The sequence below is a fragment of the Hibiscus syriacus genome, unplaced genomic scaffold (genome assembly GCF_006381635.1).
Source record: "Hibiscus syriacus cultivar Baekdansim isolate YM2019G1 unplaced genomic scaffold, ASM638163v2 tig00111330_pilon, whole genome shotgun sequence".
Classification (NCBI taxonomy): domain Eukaryota; kingdom Viridiplantae; phylum Streptophyta; class Magnoliopsida; order Malvales; family Malvaceae; genus Hibiscus; species Hibiscus syriacus.
The window spans coordinates 7,887,936-7,905,547 of NW_024063059.1; the positions used below are offsets into that span (position 1 = coordinate 7,887,936).

General features: G+C 34.0%; 1 pseudogene; it reads left to right on the plus strand.

Annotated features, from left to right (window-relative positions):
- Nucleotides 1-417: 417 nt before the first annotated feature.
- LOC120158764 lies at nucleotides 418-11,100 on the plus strand (annotated as a pseudogene).
- Nucleotides 11,101-17,612: the final 6,512 nt, after the last annotated feature.

Consider the following 17,612-nt stretch of genomic DNA (forward strand, 5'->3'; position numbering starts at 1 on the left):
GATATCATTTAAATATTGGTGAAAAAGTACTCGAGGTCCTTGAAATTTAAAAAACCAATGTGGCTCTGATCCTATTTTGTGGATCATTGTGTACTCTAACTCGAAAAAAAGAATCCAATGTAACCATTTGACCAACGTTTTCCTTCATTGACCAATGGTTCCGTTAATTCTTGCTATTATAAATTGGGTAAATTACATCATTCATCATTCAATTATTTTTTTCTCTTCTATTTTGGTCACTAAATTTAAAAATTTTCAATTTCGGATACTCTAGAGACTTCAAAGACAAAGGTTGTAGTTAACCCAATTTATTTTAAACACAAAACCCTCATTTTATTCAAAGAGTTTCCTTTTCCTTCTACCACAACACTCGGTCCCCATTAAACAAACTTAAGATTGAAAACTAGAAAAATAAAAATGGCAGGCAGTCGGCTACTACCAAATAATATTCAAGTTGAAGATGATGAATAAATTGAAGTAGAGGTAAGTTCTTACTCCAACTTTCTTCTACAACTCCTCTATAAAGTCACCGCCTCCACACTTCCCCAATAAGTTTGAGTTTCAAATGTCTTCGTCTTCCATGAAAACCGAGCCCACAACTTCCCCAACTAATGAACTCTTTCACAAAGGCAAACTTCTTCCACTGTACCTCCCTCTTGTCTACAAATGGTCGACAAACTCCTCCAGAATCCCATTTCTTTTGTCCATGAAGATTTCTATACGATGCTATTATCGACCACCACTCCATTTGAATCCTGCAATGTTTCGCCTACGGAGTCACGTCGAATTAATCAAGAGTTGAATCCCGAAGGTGTTCATTTGAGTACTCAACCAATGAGAACCACCGAGAAAAAATTATCGTCCATCGGTTCAAAACTGAAGGGTTATAGGACTTATCTCAAATCTTTGTTTAGTATATCAGGTTGTTCGAGTGATTCATGTTTGGTGGAAAAAGTTAAAGATGAAGGATCAATTCTAAAAGCTAAAGAAAGGTTGGATCGATCCATGATGATGAAACGCCAACACTATACGAACAAGTCTTGGTCTTCTTCAACATCGTCATCTGGTTTTTCTTCATCTCAACTCAAATGGTGTGCAGAATTTGTGATTTTTGAAATGAAGCAACAATGTGAATGTAGAGGTTGAGAGTCCAATTCAGGGAGCCATTGCTCATCACAAGCAATCTCAGTTTTCAAATTGTTGGGGAAGTTCTGATTTTTTTAGTTTAGTCTCTCTCTTAGAAAAGGGAGGTTGGGTTTTGTGTTCGATCGCGTGTAAATGTGTATTTTATGGCACGTAAATTCATGTAAGTATACACAATCGATGCAAGTAATATTGTAGTGAGTGAGTATCATCTCCACAGGGATTGGGGAAATTCTTTAAAGCAAGCTATAACTCGGAATTAGGTGTCACTAACTAATCCTAAGTGTCTAAGTCTAATGATATACACAAGGGAAAAATATGATGTGGCAGATGATATGAACAAATGGAAAAATATACAATGGCAAGAAATTTTTGTGAAGTGAAGTGAGCATGAATTTGTGTCGTGGCAAGAAATTTATTCAAGAGTAAATAATAAAAAATTGTTAAGGTAAGAAATATCCGAGTTCTGATTATACTCTAAAAACCTCACACAAACAGACTTCTTACGGAGCAATTGGGTTGGATTTGTTACGGTGAGAAATTATTCCATGTCTAGGATGATCTAAGTACGCTATGTCTATGCTGCCCGATATGATTTACTAAAAGTGTTCCTAGGCTATCTCTAGTAATGAACCTGATAAAACTATTGCCACATAAATACCTCTCAGTGTAAATTGAGACCCTAGCCTATTAATTAAATGATATCCCTTTTAGTCGCTTGAAAACCTCTTATTATCTGTAAGCCGGATTAAAACCTCATCATCCCAGATTAGTTCCCTTATTTACGTAGATCAAATTAACTCTCTCGATATTAGGTATCCAGTCCTAAAAAAACAACTATCTATCAATAGTTCTTATAAAGAGTAAGAATTTTATGTCATGGCATCAAGCAATCTCTCAGAAGCTCTTACAATGCTATGACATAAAGTTAAAACATTAAACCAAACACCATAAAACATAAACATACTTAATCATCCATTAAACACAAAATAAAAACATCATCTCTACAAATCTAACACCAAATAGATCATTTCATGGTGTCGCTAAAATCATCCCATATCGTCATTAAGTACAAGCCTATTAAAAAATATAAGAAATGAAGAACAAAGAGAATAAAAACTCCCAACAAAGGGCTGCTGTCGTGACTTTCAGACCACCACCATGGATAACAGGCTAGCCTCTCTCGAGGGTCTAGTCGCTACTCTGACGAAGACCGACTATATAGGACAACAAGAAAAGAAGAGGGGAGACAGTAGAGAAGAATGAGTTATAGTCGTTTTTTCAAAGCTTTTATGGTAGGTAAAAGTCTCTTTGGAATCGTGGGCATCATTTCCTATTTATAATGGGGAATTCTTAGGGTTTTGTTCCCTTTAAATTCCATCAAATGCCCTTAAATTCTTGCCCTTAGACTAAATGTAACCCCCTCAAACCGATGTGGATAGCCTGATCCGATCTGGAGTGTCACATTAGGGCCACCGGAGCGACCCACTGTAAAAATAGATAAAAATTTAAAACTTTTTATCAAAAAGTAAACTTATAAAATCATTTATCAGTATTCAGAAGTAAAATAGATTTTCAGACTTGTATATAAAACAAAATACAATCTACATACCCCCTAATCACATGTACCATACTCTGCAAACAACGCCAGAAGAGCTCCCTTACTGAATTCGATAGATGCATTGGTACAAACCTGCAATGGTGAGTAATAGAGCGAGCTTCAAAAAGCTCAGTAATACAGAACTACCAGATGATGCTACATGACATGTAGATAAATGGGAAGCCATAATTTCCTCATTGAATCAAACGTATACCAATTGCGGAATAATATAGGGTTCTATTAGTAGTTCATCGAGTAGAAGCCATGAATCTCAGTTCATAAGAAACCTTTCATACAACCACGTTTTCACGAGGTCGAATAGGATGTCTAGTGTGTTCCATCAGTACGATAAAATCATAATAGGTGCACCAATCAAATGATAGTTCAGTAAATCTCATAAAATCATAATGAAGTTTAACTTTTAAAACTCGTAGTTTAAACCATTCTCTTGTACACCAGCCGCAGTTCCCAGAACTGCATCCATAGGGCTTACCTTAAGCATACAACGAAAAGGAAGCCAACCTAAGGATAGGCTTTGGGGTCTGTATCCTTAAGTCTGTAAGTCCATAGGGCTTACCCTAAGCACACAGCAAAGGGAGCCAACCTAATGGAGCATCTTGGGGCCTGTGAGCCTACCCAAGAGTCACATTAGGTCGTAAGGTTTACAGCTCGATCAGAGCTACTCTGTAATTCAATCCATCCAAATCAGCATTTCAAAATACAATTTATGCAATAAGCATAAATTCCATAAATCCGTAATCATCGTTATCATATCAGTGAAACCATAATATATATCAGTCATAGTATAAATCATCACCAGTAAGTGGTGTATCAATAAGCAGTAACCCGTAGATTTTAGTGTACCATATTTCAAAATAGATAAATTAATTAAATAGTACTTAGGGAACACACTAAAGAATCCAAGTGTTTTCAGAGGCCATTGTAGTTATCAGTATGGATAACACGAAACTTATGAAATTTGATCTGATTCTAGGAACGAGGTCATATTGAAGAGAATCGATTAATAACCAATCTAATCAGATATTTAAGGTTGATATTTTCGAATCCCTCTATGATTCATATATCTTAGGAAAGTGTTCAAGTATGACCAGAGTAATTTGAGCTGATAAAGCAAGAACGAAGATTCAGGGCACTTACCTTCCATGTCAATCGATCGGACTCACACAACTCCTAAAACTGATGTATTTCAACTGGTCAATTCAATGCCCTTCAGGGTATTCACACTTTAATACCAACAATTCTTGTTTATAAATCATCTTCAAAATCGCTGAATACATCTAAAGGAAGCAATAGAGAATCCAATAATTTTATTTCTATCCACATGGCAACAATATCACGAATTCTCAACTTATTTAATTATTGGTTCATAACCCATAGTAATCAAATCATGCAATATCATTAGAGTTCTCAGATCATTCAATCACTTACTAAATTCTCATCATTAAAGTTACTCGGTTCATTTAGTAGTCAAATCAATATCCCAGTTACTTCAGAGTATTTCCGAGTAATTCAGATGCTTCTACGTTTCGGATACATGTTGTACTTCCACTTAGTTCTCTTTGGTCATTTACTAAAATCATTATTTTGTGTTCATGGTTGATTTATCTCACGAATATCTACTTCTTAATATCGAATGCGCTCTAAACGTTGAGCTGAGCTGAGTACTTCCCATAATCATCAATCCCAATTGAGAAGACGAACAAACATTCAATATACTTATCCTTGGACATAAGTGTATTTGGACATTTTATGCTCAATTTATTCATTCATTTCAAAGCTTGAGGATATCCATTCATTCCTGGCTTTGTGATATTCTTTAATCATTTCCATTACAGGGGTATTTTGGTCATCTTATAGATTCAGTGTATTCCAATCATTTCCTTCCATCTGATCTTATCATTTAAAACAAACGTATCATCTTTCCAGTCCTTTCGAACAATTCTGACAAAATAGCACCCTTGATAATTTATTTTTCAGGTATTTACTTATAACTCAGAGATTTCCAGGTTAAAAGTCTTTTCAAACATTACTAACGAATTATTAGGAATTTCCATAAAAAAATAGAATCTCAACCATTAAATCAGTAATTTATCGATTTAATTACAAATTCTCAGGTTACCTGCTCGTTCAGAGTCAACTTGGACTATTTTTACCTCTCAAGGGTATTTTTGTAATTTTGTAACCAGATAATTTCAGTATTATCTCTTAACGAAAATAATATAATTTGGAAATCCTATAATTAATTGTTTTCCCGAACCTTCTCTAATCTTGAAATGATTCGTTAACAGACTTCTAGTATCTTGCATAAACCCTCTTGGGGTTAAAAACTGGTTATCCAAAATTTCCAAGTAAAACTAACATTTCTTATGCACATCAGTAGTTATATCGGATCAATATGTCTTTTCAAAGTTATTAACCAACTTCCAGGGATTCTCTAATCTTGAAATGATTCGTTAACAGACTTCTAGTATCTTGCATAAACCCTCTTGGGGTTAAAAACTGGTTATCCAAAATTTCCAAGTAAAACTAACATTTCTTATGCACATCAGTAGTTATATCGGATCAATATGTCTTTTCAAAGTTATTAACCAACTTCCAGGGATAATTCTTGTCATCCTACAATATAAGGGTATTTTTATAATTTTACCATACCAGAGTATTCTCATAATTTTCCATCCAAGTACCTTTAACATTTAACCTTTGATGATATAAAATATAAGTTACAAATCCAGAGCTAATTTCTTTATCACCAATCACAAACTTGTAATTTAATTCTAACAATTCCTCAATCTCTTATATTAGTCATTCGATCCGTATTCAGTTACAAAATTTCTACCACATTCATATCGAGTGTATAAATTAATCAACTCCACAAAAATGATTAACATTATCTTATTCATGCATTTACCAATATCAACATGTTCCATACAGCATAAATAGGTAGTAAAGTATTACCTCGATTTCTGTGACATACTGATCGACCATAAAAATTCCATTTGAACACATTTGATCTTTAATTCAACTTCCAATAATTCCTCACATACATATCAACATAAATTATATAAAAAACGGAGCTTAATTGCGATAAACAGGTAGAATCGGATGATAAATCAGTGAAAAACTACTTACCGGGTTCGAATTTGGCGAAACAGACATAAAAACGGACTCAATACGTCGAAATCCCAAAATATGCCTTTCTAAAAAAATAGTCAACTATGCTGCCATAAACTCCTTATTCTCTAATTCGAGCTTATTAACTTTGATTTCAAGGTTCCAATCTTCTCATAAACTCGAGCAATCTCTATTACAAAATCGAATCCAAATAATTTCCCTTGCCCAAAAAAAAATTTTATTAAAATCAAAAAAATAGTTTAGGGGCCCAATTTAATATTTAGCTACCAAGGTAAGGACTAAATTAATCTTATTGAAACTATTAATACATAAACATAACTACATGGAAACTAGAAAACAAGGTTAAGTTCTTACCATTCCTTGAGGATTACCTTGATGATTTCCCCTTTTTTTCCATTATTAATTTTTCAAACAACCCACGTGCTCTCATTTTCCATTCACACTTTTCTTATTTCCCTTCTTTCACGCCTAATTTCTTTCTTATTTCTCTCTAACTGGTTCTATAAACCACCGTATGATTGCCAAAGCAAGTGAACAAACGGAAATAACAGCTTCCATGGTTGAACCTTCTCTAAGAATACTCGAACTGAACACAATTGATGCCTTTAATGTAACGAAAACCAAAGATTAAACATAGCATGTCGTTATGATTCCAAGGTAAAATCCGAGCGAGTCCCATGACACCCAAGCCGAAGATTGCAACACTTGATCCCAGTTACACGTCCGCAACCTTCCAAGCCGCCCCAACGCCAATTGAGACACCACAACTTAAGAGGCTCATCTTCTTGAGGGGCGTCAGAGTCGATCTTTACAACGCAGACAGAATAGATGACGGTGTATTTGCTGAAGGTGGAGGTGTTGAGAAAATGAAAGATGAAGTTCTCGTACTTGGTTGAAAACCTGGTTTTCCCCCAAATGGAGAATATAATAGGTTACTACCATCACTAGTTTATAAAATAATTATAATAATCTAGTATTAAATATTACCTAGCAAAAGCATATGCTCAATTATTGCAAAAGGACACGGGTTTCAATCCCACCAAATAACTTGTTTATTATTTTCACTAAAAGGGAGGGGCAATCTCAGGCTTGGGTCATTGAACTTTCAGGGATTTCAAAAATTGCCATAAAATTTTGAGAATCATACGATTTTGTCTCTAAAAAAATTTGCCAATAAAACAGGTTTTTCAAACTCAGGTATAAAACAAATTGCAATTACATGCCCCTTAATCACATGTACCATACTCTGCAATCAACGCCGGAAGAACTCCCTTACTGATGTTGATAGCTATACTGGTACAATTCTTTTAACCTGCAATGGTAAATAATAGAGTGAGCTTCGAAAAGCTCAGTATTACAGAACTACCAGATTATGTTACATGACATGAAGATAAATGAAAAGCCATATAATTTCCTTATTGAATCAGACGTATACCCATTGCGAAATAATCTAGGGTTCCATTAGTAGTTCATCAAGTTGAAGCCAAGAAGATCACAATTCATAGGAAGCATTCAAAGTATGACATTTTCAGGAGATCGAATAGGATGTCTAGTGTGTTCCAATCAAAACCAGTGAAAATATATAAATCTTTTAAAACCATAGTTGAACCCCCAACCAAACTCCATTATGCAGTTCCCCAGAACTGCATCTATAGGGCTTGCCCTCAACACACAGCAAAAAGGGGAGCCAACCTAAGGATATACCTTGGATCTACCCAAGGACATCCTTAGATCCGTAGGGTTACCTTAAGCACACAGCTAAGGGAACCAACCTAAGGATATACCTTGGGGCCTACCTAAGATATCCTTAGGTCCATAAGGTTACCTTATGCACACAACAAAGGAAACCAACTTAAGGATATACCTTGGGACCTACCCAAGATATCCTTAGGTCCGTAGGGTTACCTTATGCACATAGCAAAGGGAACCAACCTAAGGATATGCGTTGGGGCCTACCCAAGATATCCTTAGGTTCGTAGGGTTACCTTATGCACACATCAAAGGGAACCAACCTAAGGATATTCCTTGGGGCCTACCCAAGATATCCTTAGGTCCGTAAGGACTTACAGCTGGATCAGGGCTGTACCTCCATACTCCAGATTCCTATTCTTATAGTAGAAATCAGTTTTATCTGTAAATCGTAATACCTGGATCGTGATCCAGTAATATGTCATATCCGTGATCATGAAATAAATCGTATACCAAATTTCCACCTGTACACCTTAAGTAGTCAAATGATTAACCCAAGGGAGTACCTTGGGCCTGAAAGCCTACCCAAAGATCCCTTTAGGTCCGTAAGCAATTTTCAGCTTGATCAGAGCTGTACCTCCAGTCTACCCATATAATATCCTAGTAAAATAGTTCGAGTATAACCAGTGAAACATAAAACCATAATTCATAAACCAGTAGTTTCCGTGATTCCATAAATCAGAAACAATTTATATTTTCGATAAAACCATAATCATAAATCACTTACCATGTTGCCATGGTTCATAAACCAGTAAATCAATACTTGTACTAAACTCATTTCAAAACATATAAAACTATCATGTAATTCATTTGGAACACACTAGAGTATCCACATATATTTTTCAGAGGCATTTATCGTTATCAATAAGGACAACATGAAACTCGATCAATTTGATCGGATTCCAGGAATAAGGTTCTATTGAGGAGAATAGATTACTAACCGATCTAGCCAGACATTTAAGGTTGATACTTTAGAATCCCACCATATTTTCAGGTGCATCAGGAAAGTGTTCCAGAATGCCCATAGTGATTTGATCTAATAAAGGAGAAACGAAGCTTCAAGACATTTACAATCCATGTTAATCGATCGGTTTATTGAATAATTCGAACTGAACAATCTCTAAGAACTAATGCATCTCGACCTGTCAATTTACTACCTTTTTCAGAGTATTTACTCTTTAATACCAACAATTCTTGTCCATAAATCATCTTCATAATCATCGCTGAATAGATCTTCCAATAGTCTTTATTTCATTTCCATATTTCAACGATATCAGGAAATACATATGTACTTGATTCATGTTTTATGACCCAAACGGATAATTCATCATGTAAGTTCAACAGTGTTCCCAAACTCATCCAATCACCTATTTAATCCTCAGTTATTGAGGTTACTCATTTCGTTTCTCAGTCAAGTCTATCCTGGTTACTTCAGATCTTTCTCGATAATCCTGACGTTTCTGAATTTCAGATACATAATGTACTTCCGTTTAATTTAATTTGGTCTTCGTGGTTGATTTGTCTAATAAATATCCGTTTCTTATTATCGAATGTGACCTAGAGTTGAACTGAGTACTTTCAAAATTATCATCGAACCACACTTGAGAAGACGAACACGCATTCAAGTAACATATATACATTTTAGGTACTGAAATATACACTAGCATTGATTGCTCGGCTTAATATGTGATCCATAACTTTTTAGAGTAGTACTACATCCATGTTTATTTGGATTCCTTAATTAATCCAACACTTCTACTAATTTTAGGTCATAAGGGTATTTTGGTTATTCTAGTGCTCAGTTTCATTTCATTCTTTTCAGAGCTCGAGGTTATCCAATCATTCCTAAGCTTGGTAATATTCTTGAGTCTTTTTTATTACAGGGGTATTCTGGTCATTTTATAGATCCGGTGTATTTCAATCCTTTCCTTCTATTATGTCTTATTATTTAATTCCAACTTATCATTTATTCCAGACCTTTCAAATAATTCTGACAAAAGAGCACCCTCGATAATTTATTCTTAACTTGGAGATTTTTAGGTCAATTGTCTTCTCAGAAGTTACCAACAGGTTATCAGAAATTTTCTATACAAAGATAGGATCTTAATAATTAAATCCGTAATTCATTGAGTTAAGTACAAATCCTCAAAGTATTTTCTCATTCAGGGTCAACTCGAGTTATTTTTACCATTCAAGGGTATTTTCATAATTTCTTAACCAGATGATTTTGGTATTAACTCTTAACGAGCATACTTATAGTTTAGAGATCCTATGGTTAGTTATTTCCTCAAACAATCTATGATCTTGAAATGATTCCTTTACAGAAGTATCTTGCATAAACCCTCTTAGGGGTTAAAAACCGGTTATCCATAATTTCCAAGTAAAACTAACATTTCTTATGCACATCAATATATTTATCAGATCAATATGTCTTTTCAGATTTATTAATCCACTTCCAGAGACAATTCTTGTCATTTTCCAATATAAGGGTAATTTTACCTAATCAAAATATTCTCATAATTTCCCATCCAAGTACCTTTAACATGTAACCTTTGATGACATAAAATATAAGTTTCAAATCCAGATTGATTTCTTTATTACCAAACATAAAACTTGAAATTTAATTCTAACAATTCCTCAATTTCTTATAAAAGTTCTCTAAACCATAATCAATTACCAAATCTCTACTATATTGGGATCGAGTGTAGAAATTAATTAACTACACAAATGAGACCAAAACTATCTTATTCATGCATTTACCAATATTCACATGTTCCATAAAGCATAAAGAGGTAGTAAAGTGTTACCTCGATTTCTGTGCCATACTGATCGATCATTTAAAATATATTCGAATGCCCTCGATCTTGAAATCAACTTCCAATAATCCTTCAAATACAAAGTAACCAAATGTACATCAAAAACTAAACTTAATTGAGAAGCTAACTTGAATCCGAAGGTAAAATATGGAAAAGTGGCTTACCGGGTACGAATTTGGCAAAACGAACTTCGAATTCGAACCCAGGACGTTGAAGAGACCAATAATATCTAATTACTAAAATTAGGGACTAAATTGAATTAACTTAAATTATCATAGCATGATCAAAACTTCATCATAACTAGAGGACAAGTTCAGAACTTACCAAAAATGGATGACTGAAATTATGATTTGCCCATCTTCCTTTTCATTATCTACCACCCACGTGATTTATTACAAATTCAACTAAATTTCAAGTTTTATTTCTCACGCAACTTTCAACTATTTCTTTCTCTCTTTTCACGCATCACTATATTTCTTGGAAATGGCAGATTCAAGAGAGTTGAGGCCAACATCAGGAGCAGCCGCTAATGAAGAAGAAGACGATGCTTTTATTTGCAGTTACAACTCTGATTTCCATGGTACTTCATCCATCGTAGTTCCACTTGGGAAGCTCGGACGGATGTTCTACCGACTTTGATATTGCCCGAAGAATAAGCATGATACGTGGTACTGTCCATGAGATCAACCGGAAAATGCTCCTACCATATGTACATCCGAATCCAACGGCAACAAGGAAGGAACATCTCAATCTAAACAATAAGTGTCATCCGTTTGATATTCCCCCGGACTTCAGAAAACAAGGAGTTCGACCAAAACTAAGACGAATAAGAATTGTCAAAGCCATATGGGCAACTACACGACGTCGTGTCAGGATGCAAGAGAGGGATGATTTACCGGGGTGAACCAACATGGTGGATCCGGAAGCGGTGGTGGAGGAATGAAGCAAGTCGCGGGAACTGGGTGATATGTAGATTATCTCCATGCGCACCATCAGAATGCAGAATTATAAGAGGGGTGGAGGCAGGTGAGTTTTGGTGGCCCATGTTAAGAAGGAAAGCACGGTTCGAGACAACTCTTAGCCACTTGTGATTCTTTATTTTCCTACAATTATTGAAATAAAAACTACAAATATGGTGGGTGGAGGTTGAGTTGCATACTGGGGTGGGGTGGTTGAAGATAAATACAAATTTGATTAATACATTAAACCCCACATTTAATTAAAAAATTTAACCCAACAAATTGGTGTGTTACAAGTAGGGGCAGGGGGTTCACATGAGGTGCATTAGATAGTTGGCTGCACGACGTCAACTACTTTGTCTTGTTCTGCGTCCAGATTTGTAAGAAAAACTTGCTGCGATGAAAAATTCCTCACGGTCATTATCATCAGTTCTTTTGGCCCTCGCTTTAAAATTTTTATGGAAAATAATTCTCTCCTCGGTCATTTCCCATCACCTGCACAATCACAACCAACACACAACCCTTTTCATCAGTAGCATCAGTTTTATCAAGAAAAACTAGTCGCGACAAAACTTTCCACAACATGCAATGAAATGCCCTAAATGCAACGATATGCAGCTAAAATGGTTATTGTAACACCCCAACCCGTATCCGACCTGGATACGAGTCCGAAGTGTCACATTGACTTTTCAAACATTTATTCTTATAAAATAATGAGTAATTTAAAAACTTTGATAACATTTAAATTATTTCAAAACGTTTACAACAGATATCAGAGTTCATACTATTTATATCTTTAGACTACATGCCAACTACACTCTATAAACAGTACATACATTTTCTGATATGACATTTGGTAAGGAAAACTGACCTGTCTTGCTCCGCATCACTCTTTACTCTTCTCGAAACCTACGTGTGAAACAATCACACGCTAAGTCGAAGACTTAGTGAGGCATAACAACTTATAATGCACTTTATAACATATATCGATACATGCATGTTCTGTTCTATCATGTTATAGCAATTCCATGCATTTTTCATATAAAAAATCATATCAGATTAATTACAGTAAATACATACATACACATAATTCATCATTAACAGTTTATCATATAATCACATACTTTTTCAATCAAACACTATACACACACAACATCATATCATTTCTATAGCATTTATCATAACACTAACTTATATTTGTTCATATCTCTGGATTAGCCCATGTACATATGTGAGAACTATCGATATGTGAGTCTATAGAGGTTGTGCACTAATGCTGTCACCACAGCTCGTATAATTGCACCGAAGTGCCGCGTAGAATTGCACCGTAGTGCCATATAATGATGTCCATAAGGACCACATAGAATTCCTTAAGAATCATATACATATGCTAGGGATCAAGTATGTGTCTCTCAAGACTTCACAAATGTTCCACAGAATATATATATATCCCGAAGGACCGCGTAGAATTGCACCGTAGTGCCATATAATGATGTCCATAAGGACCACATAGAATTCCTTAAGAATCATATACATATGCTAGGGATCAAGTATGTGTCTTTCAAGACTTCACACATGTTCCAAAGAATATACATATATCCCGAAGGACCGCGTAGACCCTCGACTCTTGGCATGCCAACTATACCCCTAGCTCTCATGACACATAACATGGGCGTTATCATTTATTTCATTTCAAATATTCACATAAACTTGTAATTCACTTTCACATATCACGTATCACATAGCTTCTTTTCATATTATCACATAGTCACGTAGTTCACTTAACGTAGATCATTTCCATAATTCATGTCACATATGTCATGTTTTCATATAATTTCTATCATTTCTCACCCAATCACCTTTATTCTTGTAAACATACTTATCATATCTTGTTCACATAAGATCATATACTTCATATAATATATAAAAACACTTAGAACACTTTCACGTAGCTTATAAGTATAGGTCTTATCTCATGACATATACTTGTTTTCAAATATATTCTATCAATTCTTATCATCACATAATTCCTTTAACATACATAACTATTATGTAACATTATAATAGAAATACCTATAAGTCATATCACTTAGAGCACATACTTATAGTCACATTGCTTATAAATCTTATGCCTTCTCTTAGACATATATATATATATATATATTCACATGTTCAGGTAATCCACCATTTCATCACATAATAGGTATATAATCATTTCATTTCATATCCATCTATATATATATATATATATTCTCAATTTATCCTAATAAATAATATAGCACTCTTATAATTCATATTCATATTCATCTATCAGACTTATACACTCTCACTTCTATTATTTCTTATATATATATAATCTAATCTGTTTACTTAATTCAATTTCATATAACTCTTATAATCTTCTCATATAGCTCATAAATTTTATCATACAACCCATGTGTTATAGTTTTATTTAAACATATGATCTTTCCCATTCTATATGTTCATATTATATTTATGTTCAAATCTCCCAGTTAGTGTACTATTCTCACATCATCCTATAGATCAATATTATAGCTTATTTCACTTCTCATTTAATATAATTCTATTTTACTATGATCACATAGTTTATAACTCATATAATTCATAAACTTTTTATGTACTTATTTATCACTTAACACATAAAAGAACAGATCAACATATAATCAAGCATACATACATGCATATTCAACTCATGCCTTTAATCATGAATTCATATGTAACTTCAGGAAATAGACTCATCGCAAGTCTTATTCCCATCGCACATCATATACTATTGAATATGCACTCACCTGGCCTCACTAGTCAATTCCAATCTCTTATCTTTCCCTTGATCGATCTTACTTGCCAAGCGTTCCGGAATTGCTTTATGCGTAGAATCTACATAAATGTACATTTCGAGGCAATCATTAGATACCTACACCTTGTAATTGGATACTAGCAACTTAAACGAACTTATTAAATCCATATTCACAATTTCCTTTAGGGGGAATCGGTTCCCTACTATGGGGTTATCGATTCCCTACAGACATTCTGGAAATGTTGTTCGTTTGAAGGGGGATCGGTTCCCTTGAATGGGTACCGATTCCCCTTGCCCAGAAATCATATTTTCAACCCGAAAATTACTTCATTCCACTCAACACTTATATATCATCCCCTTTTCATTCTTAACTCTAGTACACATACTTAACCAATCTATATTCATTTATTTCATCTTAAACCTCAAAATCCTATCTTCCATATGAGATCAAAAATCATACCAAATTTTCAATGTGTTCTAATTCCAATTCTAACACTTCATACTTCTAATTAGATTGATGACAAGTCAATTCATCCCTAAAACTTCAACAACCATACCATATCAAAATTTCATCTTAAACTCATATTGTAAATTCCTTCATAATTCCTTTATCTTATTGTTTAAATCCCATATAAGCTTTCCTTAAGCTTATTTAATACCCAAAGAATCAAAACTAAGCTTAAAACTTAAGAATTAACCAACTGAAATTAAACTTACCTTCTTGCTCTCCCCCCGTATGAAGAAGAAGAAAGGAGCAGAGAACTCTGGATGCTTCTCAAATGTCCCACGTTTATATTACCTTAAAAAATTATAAAAATATTTGGTCAAAACATAATACCCTTAATTTCCTTTAATAATTACCAATAACCTTCAATATATATTCATAATCATTGAATTCTTTCATTCTTCTACTTTAGTCACCAAATTCTGAAACTTTACAATTTGGTCACTAACCCGGTATTGCGGATGTTACAAAACTCCCCTCCTTTTAAAAAAATTCGTCCTCGAATTTTCACTGCACATCTTAATAAGAACATATCTTCTAATGTTCTTATGTTGCTTCCTGACTTATTCTTTCTTGTCATCATCAGAAACTACTTTTCAATCCTTTAGTCTTCCGACTTTTTCGTTATACATTCATCCTCTGTTGCTTATCATATCAACAATAACCAGTAATACCAATCCATTGTTGTCTTTTCTCTCATTCGATTATGCACCTTCCTTTGAACATTTCTAAAATTCAATATAATGTCACTCATCATGTTGACAGTAACATCATTTCTATATCATAAATCCATCTATTTTTCATTTCTAATTACCTTACATACCAAACTTGTATTTTGTCATCATTTGACCAAAACACAACTTTAAATCTTCTTCAATGTGATTAAACATATACGTTAAGGAGTCAAACATATTTTACATCACCTTGGAACTTGTCTTATTTCTATATCAAATTGTCCTCTGTACTTCCATATTTATCGTATCTGATTCTTTTAAATCAATCCTTTCATTTCTTTATTCTCCTTTCCTTATACATAACTTCATTCTTTATCATCTATACTTGTATTTTCCTTCCTGAAGGTTCCATGTAAATACTATATTTTCATCATAGCTATCTGCTCAGAATATACAACCATATTCAAATTCACATCATAATCAATTAACTCAACTTTATCTTTTCCTCAGTCTTATAACTCTACACCTTTACTCTGACAGCTAGTCAATAACATATGTTCAATCTAGGTACAAACCCTAATCAACCAAACACATACCTCCTTTCAAATCGAATTATCTTAAAATTACTCAACTTATCAATTTCACCTCTATTTTCATACATCCTGAAATTTCTTTGCCAAAACATTCTGACTTCCTGTGTCCTATAATCTGATCATCGATATACACATTCTCAACTCTTCTTATCAATCCTCAGCTTTACTTAAATACAAATTCTTACTTCCTTTTCCTTTACTATACCACATTACTATGATCCAAATATGCAACTATATCCCAGATCCATTGCAGATCTGGTATTATATCCTGACAATATCTTATAATCTTATAATTCCAGTACATTTTTATCACATACTCTAGTTAGCCAACGCTAACTTTTCCGTCTTAACTGCAAACCCTTATCATATAAACGCTCTGGCTTATACACAATGTTATCCCTTCATTTCGAACTCATAAGCTCTGACTTTATACATCTATACAATTGTCACTGAGCACTTATCCTTGAGTTCTATACGTAATCATCACGTCATTAGATCTTTTAACATTCTTATGGTGACACCCGTTCACCATCTTCTATCTTATTCACATAATAGCAAAACTACTCTACATCGTTTTCCGATTCCAAACGATGAAAATTTCTATCATTATTCAGATATGATTTTCAGCTTTCTGAAATCAACTTTTGATCTTACTAGGCATTTCCTGAGGTGTCCGCTCTTCATGCCTGGCCAGGGCAGGTGAATAGCTATCACAATCAGGAATATCACCTTTCACTTACTTCAAAATTATCACGATCGGATTTCTACTGTATTAAACTATTCTTATTCTATTAGCAATACAACATATTCCTTACACCATCAGATCAGAATTTTTTTTTTCAATCTATGTTGGCATGTACATCTTTTATGACACTTTGGACTGCGGTTTATGCCGAGAATCGGCTAAACCATAGCTCTGATACCATTAAATGTAACACCCCCAACCCGTATCCGACCTGGATACGAGTCCGAGTGTCACATGACTTTTCAAACATTTATTCTTATAAAATAATGAGTAATTTAAAAAACTTTGATAACATTTAAATTATTTCAAAATGTTTACAACAGATATCAGAGTTCATACTATTTATATCTTTAGACTACATGCCAACTACACTCTATAAACAATACATACATTTTCTGATCTGACATTTGGTAAGGAAAACTGACCTGTCTTGCTCCGTATCACTCTTTACTCTTGTCGAAACCTACGTGTGAAACAATCACACGCTAAGTCGAAGACTTAGTGAGGCATAACAACTTATAATGCACTTTATAACATATATCGATACATGCATGTTCTGTTCTATCATGTTATAACAATTCCATGCATTTTTCATATCGTACAAAATCATATCATTAATTACAGTAAATACATACATACACATAATTCATCATTAACAGTTTATCAATAATCACATACTTTTTTCAATCAATACACTATACACACACATCATTATCTATAGCATTTATCACAACTTATATTTGTTCATATCTCTGGATTAGACCATGTACATATGTGAGAACTATCGATAGTGAGTCTATAGAGGTTGTGCACTAATGCTGTCACCACAGCTCGTATAATTGCACCGAAGTGCGCGT